This window comes from Amblyomma mixtum, chromosome 9 (assembly GCF_055824585.1).
Source record: "Amblyomma mixtum isolate Tamu chromosome 9, ASM5582458v1, whole genome shotgun sequence".
NCBI lineage: Eukaryota > Metazoa > Arthropoda > Arachnida > Ixodida > Ixodidae > Amblyomma > Amblyomma mixtum.
Genome location: NC_143020.1, coordinates 20,345,616 through 20,356,444, shown reverse-complemented (window position 1 = coordinate 20,356,444; position 10,829 = coordinate 20,345,616). Strand labels below are relative to the sequence as shown.

The 10,829-nt window shown below is 45.0% G+C and overlaps 1 long non-coding RNA gene across 1 annotated transcript; it reads right to left on the bottom strand.

The window, feature by feature from the left end:
• Positions 1-3,631: 3,631 nt before the first annotated feature.
• LOC149328456 (uncharacterized) lies at positions 3,632-10,230 on the bottom strand. The gene is made up of 3 exons (XR_016285816.1): positions 9,975-10,230; positions 8,988-9,168; positions 3,632-4,593 (listed from the first exon to the last, which is right to left on the bottom strand). It is a non-coding gene; the product is annotated as an uncharacterized LOC149328456 (long non-coding RNA).
• Positions 10,231-10,829: the final 599 nt, after the last annotated feature.

Genomic DNA, 10,829 nt, shown 5'->3' with positions numbered 1-10,829 from the left:
CAGGGGGAGCCGAGCGGAGCGGACGCGCTTCACATGGCCGCTGTGAACTTTCGCCTTTATTTTCCCACTTACCCATCATAGCGCCCTAAATTCCTACCTCAGGCTTTCGTGAAGACCCAAGAGACCTTTACGAGGACTCCTTTGTCCGTGAGTACGCTGTATTTTGCACAAGCACCTTACGAAGACCTCCGAAGCGGAGTCGCCGCACTAAGCCTAACCCCTCTTGGCGGCGCACGGCGGAGCGCGTTCCACGTTAACGCCGCCTCGGCGCGCGGCGGAGCGGCGTTCCACGTCAACGCTTCATATGGCCGACGCCGCTGCCATCCCATCCAGCCACAGCGGGTCGTGCTCGCTGTCCACGGTTTCCTGTCTCCGACGGTCGGAGCCCGCTGCGTATGGTGGGTGGTCGGGCATCCCGTGAGTGGGGCCGCACCATTGGGCAATCTCGATGCTCTCCCTGCCCTGGCCAGGCAGGCCAGTAATGGAGTCGAGATAATTGAAGGATCAGAGCAAAAAACTCGCTGTCCCCATTCCCTTCCCACGTCCCATTTCCCTTTCCGCTACTTCCCAGGGGAGGTCAGGGGAGCCTCCCCGGGCCCGCTCTCTCGGCTGTTGGTCGCTACAGTAGCTTTTCCCTTTTATTTTACTTTTCCACCCGCGGGTGGTGAAATTACAACTTGCCTACGGGCCTATTCTTTTATTTTACAATTGGATTAAGCCTGTTGTACGTATGTGGTGCAGGCAGGGGCTTATTATTTTTATTTCCTTTTCGGTTGCCCCAACCTATTTATTGTTCAGTGTCCACGGCAACGGAGGGAGTCCACGAACTTGCCGACATGGATACCCAGGACGCCATGCCCGGAATTTCTACCACCGACACAACGGAGGGGGGCCTACCGCACGGGACGCAACGAGACAGGACTGAAGCTTACCCGAAGGCGACGCGATGGTTCAGGATGATCGACGCACGCAAAAAAGCGATTCAAACCTGTAACGGGGGCAGAAGCACACACACCTGCCGAAAGATCACGACCCGCACGCCCCATCAAATTACCGAGGCTGCCGCATGATGACTACAGGGTGGTAATACGTCTGCGTGGAGGGGTGACGCTGCATAACAACTCCGGTAGGTCACTTCTTGCTGCTTTGCAATTCAAGCTCAGCCGCCAATTGACCCACGAGGCCAGAGTCAGGATCAAGCCAGAGCAAAACATCGCTATTCTGAGCACCCCAGATCCGAACCTCACTGAACAGATATGCAACATCCAAGCAACCAATCTAGGAGGAAAGGAATATTCAATGAGCGCTTATGCAGCCTCACCAGATAACTCATGTAAAGGCATCATTACCGGCGCCTTACCGATACCTTCAGAAGAGGAATTACTAAACTGCACGGAAACATATCCCCAACAAATCAACATCATTCAAGCGAGGCCTTTCGGCACCAAGGGGGCATGTCTATATACCTTTGAAGGCAAAGCAGTGCCACGGTTTGTCTACCTCAGCGGCATCGAATACAGGTGCAAACCATTCCGACCAGTGATGCAGGTTTGCGGATGCTGCCTGAAAATAGGGCACCGTGCTGACATTTGTCCCACTCCGCAGGAGAAAAGATGCTACAATTGCGGAGTACGCAATCCTCCACCAGGACATGTCGATTGCAAAAAGTACTGCATCGTCTGCGACACATCGGACCACTCCACCATTGACACGAACTGCCCGGCACGACAGAAGAACTACACCACAAGAGGGAAAAAGACAAGCAAAGCTGATGAAGCCGTAATCCGACGTCATCATTATAAAGACATTGCTGCACAGAGCCAAATGCAGAAGAACCAAAAGCCTCCCTTACAAAAATTTTTAGTAACATTCTTTAGAAAGTCTTTCGACAATTGTTAATAGAACCTATCAACATTGAATAGAAAGTCTTTTAAACGCCTTTGTACATTGTAGTAACAACCTATCAACCGTCTTCCGACAATTGGCCACCGATATCCAAAAGACTCAAGTACATAGAAAGTCTTTATACTTCCTATCATCCCCTTATCGAGTTTGTATACACTTCCTACTGACCCCTTACCGACAATGTCTACCAACACCCTATTAACGGTCTTCCGACAATTGGCCACCGTTATCCAAAAGACTCAAGTACATAGAAAGTCTTTATACTTCCTATCATCCCTTTATCGAGTTTGTATACACTTCCTACTGACCCCTTACCGACAATGTCTACCAACACCCTATTGACGGTCTTCCGACAATTGGCCACCGTTATCCAAAAGACTCAAGTACATAGAAAGTCTTTACACTTCTTATCAACCACATACCGACAATGTCTACCAACGCCCTATGAACGGTCTTCCGACAATTGGCCACCGTTATTCAAAAGACTTAAGTACGAAGAAAGTATAATTCCTACATCAACTTTTGGAAAAGTGTATGTTAACTACACAGTACAACACTTTTACCAACATAGTTTTATCACTTCAAAATCATTTTGTGAACACTATCCTGGAGTGCTTAAAGAATAATAGAAGCAAAATGCAAATTATTACATTTATTGTGCACAAGTGTACATACGCGCTACAACACATGCATGATGCATCAAAATATTTTATGGAGAACAATAGAGGAACAGAATATTGCCTTCGGCACGCTTCCCCTCAGTTCCCTCTGAGTAACAATGACTGACACACAGCAATTGAAAAACATAACAGGTTTTAATTCACGATGTTTCGGCTGGAGGACCAGCCTTTTTCGAGTATAGTATAGCATTCGAAACAAAAGCTGTGCGCTTCAAATGCTGGAGTACACTTGAAAACGACTGGCCCTCCAACCAAAACATAGTCAATTAAATCCCGTTAGGTTTTTCTTACATATATACGAGGTGTTTCAGGGAAGACTAAGTAATTTTCAAAAAACAGGTATTTTTAGATGAATGTATGGCTTTTTCAGCATAGTATTACCAGTGTTGGCAGGCACCAGAAAACTTGTGAAGAGTCTTACGTAATAAGCTTGTTAGCTAATTTTTATTAATGAACGTTTTCACTATCAGAAACTTTGTTAAAACATTAAGTTGGGCTAGTTGGTAACGGCTTGAAGGAATCATACTCTTAGCGGTAAGAACACACACAACACCAAGACACACACACACAGGACACCCGCTAGACTTCAACTATCGTTACTGGACACTTGTACGACATAAATATGTATCACTGAGCACACGCAGGTGCCTCGTCATCGGCATCAGGTCTAACTACGCCCTCCCCTCTCCTCCAAGGCATACGGTTGCGCCGATAAACAATCCCCTTTTCTGCCAATGCCAGGGAGGGAGTGCTTACACACATGTCACCCGCCTCTTGAATACGAAAGGCCTGGGAGCCGAGAAAAAAGAAAGAAAAATTATCGAAGTCTTTCGTATTCAAGAGGCGGGTGACGTGTAAGCACTCCCTCCCTGGTGTTGGCAGAAAAAGAGATTGTTTATCGGCGCAACCGTATGCCTTGCAGGAGAGGGCAGGGCGTAGTTAGACCTGTTGCGGATGACGAGGCACCTGCGTGTGCTCAGTGATACATATTTATGTTGTACAAGTGTCCAGTAAAGATAGTTGAAGTCTAGCGGGTGTCCTGTGTGTGTGTGTTTCTTACTGCTAAGAATATGATTCCTTCACTATCAGAGTTAGGCGTCTAGTTGCCATTAGAGATTTGTAGCAGTTACATGCACTGGAGGGGTTTCTTTCCCTGTGTGCTTTCAAAAGCGCATGTATTTTCGCACGATGCAGCCAAATTTTGTCGAGCCACAGCGGCGAAAGTAATCATGTTTTGTACATTCCAGAAACTGATATGGCTACTACGAACAACTGGCTAAAAGTCTCTAACTGCAACCAGTTGCAAACCTGTGTTAGGTAAAAAGTTAATTATCAGAAATTAGTTAACCAGCTTACTAAATACACCTCACCGGCTTTCTGGTGTCTGCTAACACTGGTAATATTATGCAGCAAAAGCCATATTTTTGAAAACTACTTATTCTTCCCTGAAACACCTGGTGCATATAAATACTGCTCACTTTCCTGTACAACACAGAAACGAAATAATTTCTTCTGTAACATGAAAGTTCCATGAGCCACATAACAAACCCGTGGAAAAAAACTGCATGCACCCACACACATCTCTCCAAAACAGCTAAAAAATCCCACACAGTGAAACAATGCTTACATTGTCTTAAGACCAACATTAAAGGCTGCAAACACTAGAGAATTAAAAGTCAAACAAATGCCAAACATATGCTAAATGTCCCCATGGATGTAGATATCAAGCTATGAGCTGATTTTAATAAAAATGCATCAGCACAGAAATGCTTAAGAGACTTTGTTGGTGCACTATCCTGACACTTGTCCTCAATATCAGGCAGCCTGCTTGTTGTTCATCATCATCAGCCTTACTATGCCCACTGCAGGGCAAAGGCCTCTCCCATGCCTCTCCAATTAACCCTGTCGTTACTTGTCTGCATCACCAGTGGAAGAGGTAGCGTCCTAGTGATGAGACGTGTGCACGAACAGGTAGCCTTCTCCATGGCAGAATGCAGCAGCAAGAGAACTGCACAAGAAAACATTCAAAGTATACAGTTATAGTAACTTCTAATAGAATCAAACACGGAGCAGCAACAATCAGTTAAATGTGCACTAAAATGCAGCACTCCGAGTGAGTTTGATAAGGCTGCTGAGTAATAGCATAAGCAGCAGTCACAAGACTAGAACTAAATGTAATGCGTCCTTGAACAAGAAAAAGCTATAACATGCTGTTGTGTTCAATTCTGCCCCCACATTCGAAGACTGAATGATATTCACAGGAACTGACATTAACGTGTTACACCTAATTAGGCAGGCTCGAGACAAGGCGGTAGGTGACTATAGGTTCTAGGAACAGTAGGGGAGAGTTATTAGTAGAGTTCGCAGATAGAAATAGTTTACGGATTATGAATACCTTCTTCTGCAAACGAGCAAACAGGAAGTGGACGTGGAAGAGCCCCAATGGTGAGACTAAACATGAAATAGACTTCATACTGTGTGCACACCCTGGCATCGTAGAGGATGTGGAGGTCCTCGGTAAGGTCCGTTGTAGCGACCACAGAATGGTAAGGTCTCGTGTTAGCTTAGATTTGAAGAGGGAACGGAGGAAACTGGTGAAGCGAAAGGCTATTAACGAGTTAGCATTAAGAGGGAAGGTAGAGGAATTCAGACTGTCGCTGCAAAACAGATTTTCCGCTTTAACTGAAGAAGACGACCGCAGTGTTGAAACAATGAATGATAATCTTGCAGCTATCGTTACAGAGTGCGCCGCAGAAGTAGGTGGTAGGATGGTTCGACAGGATACCAGCAAGCTATCTCAGGAGACTAAAGATCTGATTAAGAAACGCCAAAGCATGAGGACTTCTAACTCCACAGACAGGATAGAACTAGCAGATCTATCGAAGTTAATAAATAAGCGCAAGGTAGCCGACATAAGAAAGTTTAACGTGGAGAAAATCGAGCATGCTCTAAGGAACGGAGGTAGCCTAAAATCAGTGAGGAGAAAACTGGGCATAGGTAAAAACCAGATGTATGCGCTAAAAGACAAACAGGGCAATGCCATCAGCAATATGGATAAGATAGTTGAATTAGCCGAATAATTCTACACAAATCTATACAGTAGCGAATGTAATCATCAAGTTACTGAGGGAGGCAGTCGAGCACAGCAATGGGACATCCTGCCAGTAACGAAGGAGGAAGTAAAGAAAGCCTTAGGAGCAATGCAAAGAGGGAAAGCAGCTGGTGAGGATCAGGTAACAGCAGATTTGTTGAAGTATGGAGGAGAGATTGTGCTACAAAAACTAGCCACCCTGTATACGCAGTGCCTTGTGACCTCGAGAGTACCAGAAGCTTGGAAGAACGCTAACATTATCTTAATTCATAAGAAAGGAGACGTCAAGGACTTGAAGAATTACAGACCAATCAGCTTATTGTCCGTTGCCTACAAGGTATTTACTAAGGTAATCGCTAATAGAGTCAAGAAAACCTTGGACTTTAGTCAACCAAATGATCAGGCAGGCTTTCGTAAAGGATACTCGACAATAGACCACATTCACACTACCAATCAGGTGATAGAAAAATGCGCGGAATATAACCAACCCCTATATATAGCCTTCATTGATTACGAGAAAGCATTTGACTCAGTGGAAACCTCAGCTGTCATGCAGGCATTGCGGAATCAGGGTGTGGAAGAGTGTAACATTATCTTAATTCATAAGAAAGGAGACGTCAAGGACTTGAAGAATTACAGACCAATCAGCTTATTGTCCGTTGCCTACAAGGTATTTACTAAGGTAATCGCTAATAGAGTCAGGAAAACCTTGGACTTTAGTCAACCAAATGATCAGGCAGGCTTTCGTAAAGGATACTCGACAATAGACCACATTCACACTACCAATCAGGTGATAGAAAAATGCGCGGAATATAACCAACCCCAATATATATCCTTCATTGATTACGAGAAAGCATTTGACTCAGTGGAAACCTCAGCTGTCATGCAGGCATTGCGGAATCAGGGTGTGGAAGAGTGTTATGTGAAAATATTGGAAGATATTTATAACGATTGCACAGCTACTATAGTTCTCCATAAAGTCAGCAATAAAATTCCAATACGGAAAGGTGTCAGGCAGGGAGACATGATCTCGCCAATGCTCTTCAATGCCTGCTTACAGGAGGTATTCCGGGGACTGGAATGGGAACAGTTAGGGATAAGAGTTAATGGAGAATACCTGAGTAATTTGCGATTCGCTGATGACATTGCCTTGCTAAGCCACTCAGGACAAGAACTGCAAAGCATGATCAACCAGTTAGACAGGCAGAGCAGAACGGTGGGGCTAAGAATTAACATGCAGAAAACCAAAGTAATGTTCAACAGCCTAGCAAGGGAACAGCAGTTCGCAATTGGTAGCGAGGTGCTGGAAGTAGTAAGAGAATATGTCTACTTAGGGCAGGTAGTGACCGCAGATCCGGATCATGAGAGGGAAATAACTAGAAGAATAAGAATGGGGTGGAGCGCATATAGCAGATTCTCTCAGATCATGATTGGTAGCTTACCAATATCCCTGAAGAGAAAAGTATACAACAGCTGTATCCTACCGGTACTCACCTATGGGGCAGAAACGTGAAGGCTAACAAAGAGGGTTCAGCTTAAGTTAAGAACAACGCAGCGAGCTATGGAAAGGAAAATGATAGGTGTAACGTTAAGAGATCGGAAGAGGGCGGAGTGGGTGAGGGAACAAACGCGGGTTAATGACATCTTAGTTGAAATCAAGAAGAAGAAATGGGCTTGGGCAGGGCATGTAATGCGAAGGCAAGATAACCGCTGGTCCTTAAGGGTAACGGAGTGGATTCCAAGAGAAAGCAAACGCAGCAGGGGACGGCAGAAAGTTAGGTGGTCGGATGAGATTAAGAAGTTTGCGGGGATACAGTGGCGGCAAGTGACAAAGGACAGGGTTAATTGGAGAGACATGGGAGAGGCCTTTGCCCTGCAGTGGGTGTAGTCAGGCTGATGATGATGATGACCAAATTAGGCTACCACGAAGAGATATTTAGCCATTCCAGTCATATGAAGATAACATGCAGGCCATAAAATATAAAAATTATTTTGTGTGTCTGATTTGTCTGCACAACAATTCATGCAGCTTTTGTTTTCAAAAGTGATGGCACAAAGACATTGCAATATAATGCACATGTTGCTGTAGATAATGTATCATTTGGAGCTATACCAGGTGTTAGGGGAAAATGTATGAACAAAGAGTACAAAGGTGAGCAAGTTCGTCAGGGCAAGAGTGGCACACTCTAAAGCAAATGAATCAAAATATTAAGGCACACACTGCGTCAGATACAGTACTTGTAAGTAAAGCTGCATAGAACTACAAGCGATAAAAGCCTCAGAAACGTGCCCCTAAGGGAGCAGCTGGACTGGTAGTTTTTTATTTGTCCCGCAGCACATCCCTCTAGTGCTGAGGCCTGCTCGTATCTGTTTAAGTTAAGAATACAAGGGAAACAAGCAAACAAGTGTTCGAAAGAAGATAAAAATGTGCACTTAGGTTGTTCTTTAGGAAATTACCTGTCACTAATTGCAGCAATAAATACCTCGAGAAAGAAAATAAGTTATTTACACAGCTTATTACAAACCTTGATGGCACGGGAGAAAGGCAACATCAAATGCATCGGTTCAAGTAAAGCCAGGGGTCTTGTTAAGGTCACAGCAATATTTGTTGACTTAGGCTCAGCTAGTGTAATGCAATCAGTAACTGAACGTCGGCATGAATAAAAAAAACAATGTACCAATACTCAATTCCAAATGCATTTCAACTGTACAGTGCAGTCAGTTGTGACAAAGGGAGTGTGAAAGAAAACCTCAGCAATGCTCATGACATCGAATAAGCACCTTTCTTCTGTACAGCTAAAATATAAGCTTTGCAGGGTTTCATGTAATGCAAGGATAACCTGGTAAGGTATCAATTATTGATGCTAGCAACAAATATGCTTCTAAAGCAGAGTGCTCCACTTGAACGCCAATATTCAATTATGCATTGCCCGTTAGGCCATGCCTATCACATCACTGGTTCACTTCAAACATGCCATACCTTGTAAGAGGTAGGTACTGCTGAAGTAAACCTATAAAATTTATTTGCTGCTTTTAGACTGCTGTATAAAGGTCATGAAGCAGATAATTGTTTTAATTTGGTCTATATAGTGGTCAAGATTTCCAAGCACGAGAGGCATGAGGGAAAAAACTATAGAAAGCATTTCACACTATAACACAATGCACTTGACTAGGGGAGTGCTTTCATGACGCCCGCAATATCTTTTCCCTTTCTCTTGGTCCTCTTTTAAAAGAAAAAAAAACGAAAGAGAGAGGGACCCTGGACCAGAAGATTTTTGGCAGGCTAAAAAAGACAAGGAAAATATACCCACTTGTCTACCTATCCTTTTACAAGTGGCACATGCTTGATATCCAGTGTCAATGGCTGATAGGCTGAACCAGCAGGTCTTGATGTCATTTGCCTCTGGTTGAGGTAGCATTGGCTCGATGACAGATGAAAGCTCGTGCAAAAGTAGCGTGATGATACCGGTGGAGCAGCTGTACAGGGCTTGACTGCGGGTGAATTTGAAGAAAGGCTGCATTAGAGCCATGCTTTCATAAACATCACAGAAGCCACATCCCATTAAAACCTCTAGCTGTTCAGTCCAATGTGTTCATGAGTGGAGGCTAATTATTAATTACCCATGCCTCCAATAGTTAGCAAAAAAATGGTTTACAAAGCTTGTCATACTTTTCTTAAAGCTATTACTCGCGAATCACGTTATACTTTTATCGCTTCAGACTGAAAATGGGGGAATGACATAAATGTAGTGAACGTAAAAAAATAAAATGACAACAAACCTTCCATTGTGCGATTACCTCAGCTGCACTGCAATGGAATGGTTCTGCTATTTTTAATCGTCGTTTCGTTGACCAGAACTATCAAGAAACACAGCACTTGATGTGACTGCGACGTAGAACGGGCAATGCTCCTTATCCAGTAAACACTCAGGCAGCAGAATCAAAAGACGCACGCCGCTACAAGCACTTTTCGTTCTTATGGTCTCCTTTACACGCGCTGCTCCTGTTCAGTCGGAATAACGAATCAAGCAGCACCCCATAGTTCTCGGCGTGCAACCAAATTCTATCACATAACTCCTGCGCCGAGGAGCTGACGCAAACAGCGTGAGGCGGCGGGTTAAAAGTTGCATAGTTGGCAAGCGAGCGTGTCAGAACACCTTCTCTCTGCAAACGATCGCGTGGTGCCCGCATTTTGCACCTCACTGCGAACAAGACGTGAAGACCAACCCAAATGCATTCGCAGCCCTCAATCATACCCCCGACACATCGCAGAAGTCATTTTCCAGTTCTGTACTTACATTTGTCAACGTTCACGGCAAGCCGTTTTTTCTATCGGGCATCGGGCGCCGGCCGCTCTCGGCGTGGTTGCGTGCAGTACGTCAGAGCAGTTTTTGAGCACTGCGTGCGCGTAAGAACGTCTTCCGCAGCACTGGAGCCATCTGTCACCTTCCGAGTTCAGTCACACTACCACAACACTAACGAGGCCGCACATTTAACACAAACAAACTGAAGAAACGCACCCACATCACAACCGTCGCACCCCGCACCCCGCCAACAAAGAGTCGTTTCAGCGTCCTAAACAAGATAGTGTAGCGCGCGGCCAACATGAGACTCGCAATCCGCCGCCAGCGAACGGAAAGGTGGCGCTAATGTCGCCTAACTTTACACGCGTTAAAAAAAGAATTGATAAAGCCCTTTTTGCCACAAACTTGTTGCATTAAACAACAAAATATTTTGTTTCAATTACAAAGTCAGCAAATTGGAATGATTGCGGTGAAAAAATGCGACTACTCACAAGCATCTGTTTCTGGCGGCGCTGCGAACGAAAGCTTGGAAAACCGGGCAGCATGCCGGGCAGCTACAGGCGACGCATCTGGGGCCAGGAAAGCCGCAGCCGCTGCACGGCTGCACTGTCTGCTTAGTTCTAAGGCTATAACTCAGCTTCCCGTAACTGCGTCGCAGAATAAGGAATGATGATGATGTTGCCAAACGCTACTGGTTTCGGTTTTTATTTTCGCATATTGTGTGGCTTAGCGTACTCTACACAGCTTGGCTCATGCGATTTAGTGTACGTGTGTGTACCTAGGGAACACGAGCGTTCGCACGCCGCTCTAGCGTGACGCGCGAAACTTTCAAGGCTGCGCTGCAGCATC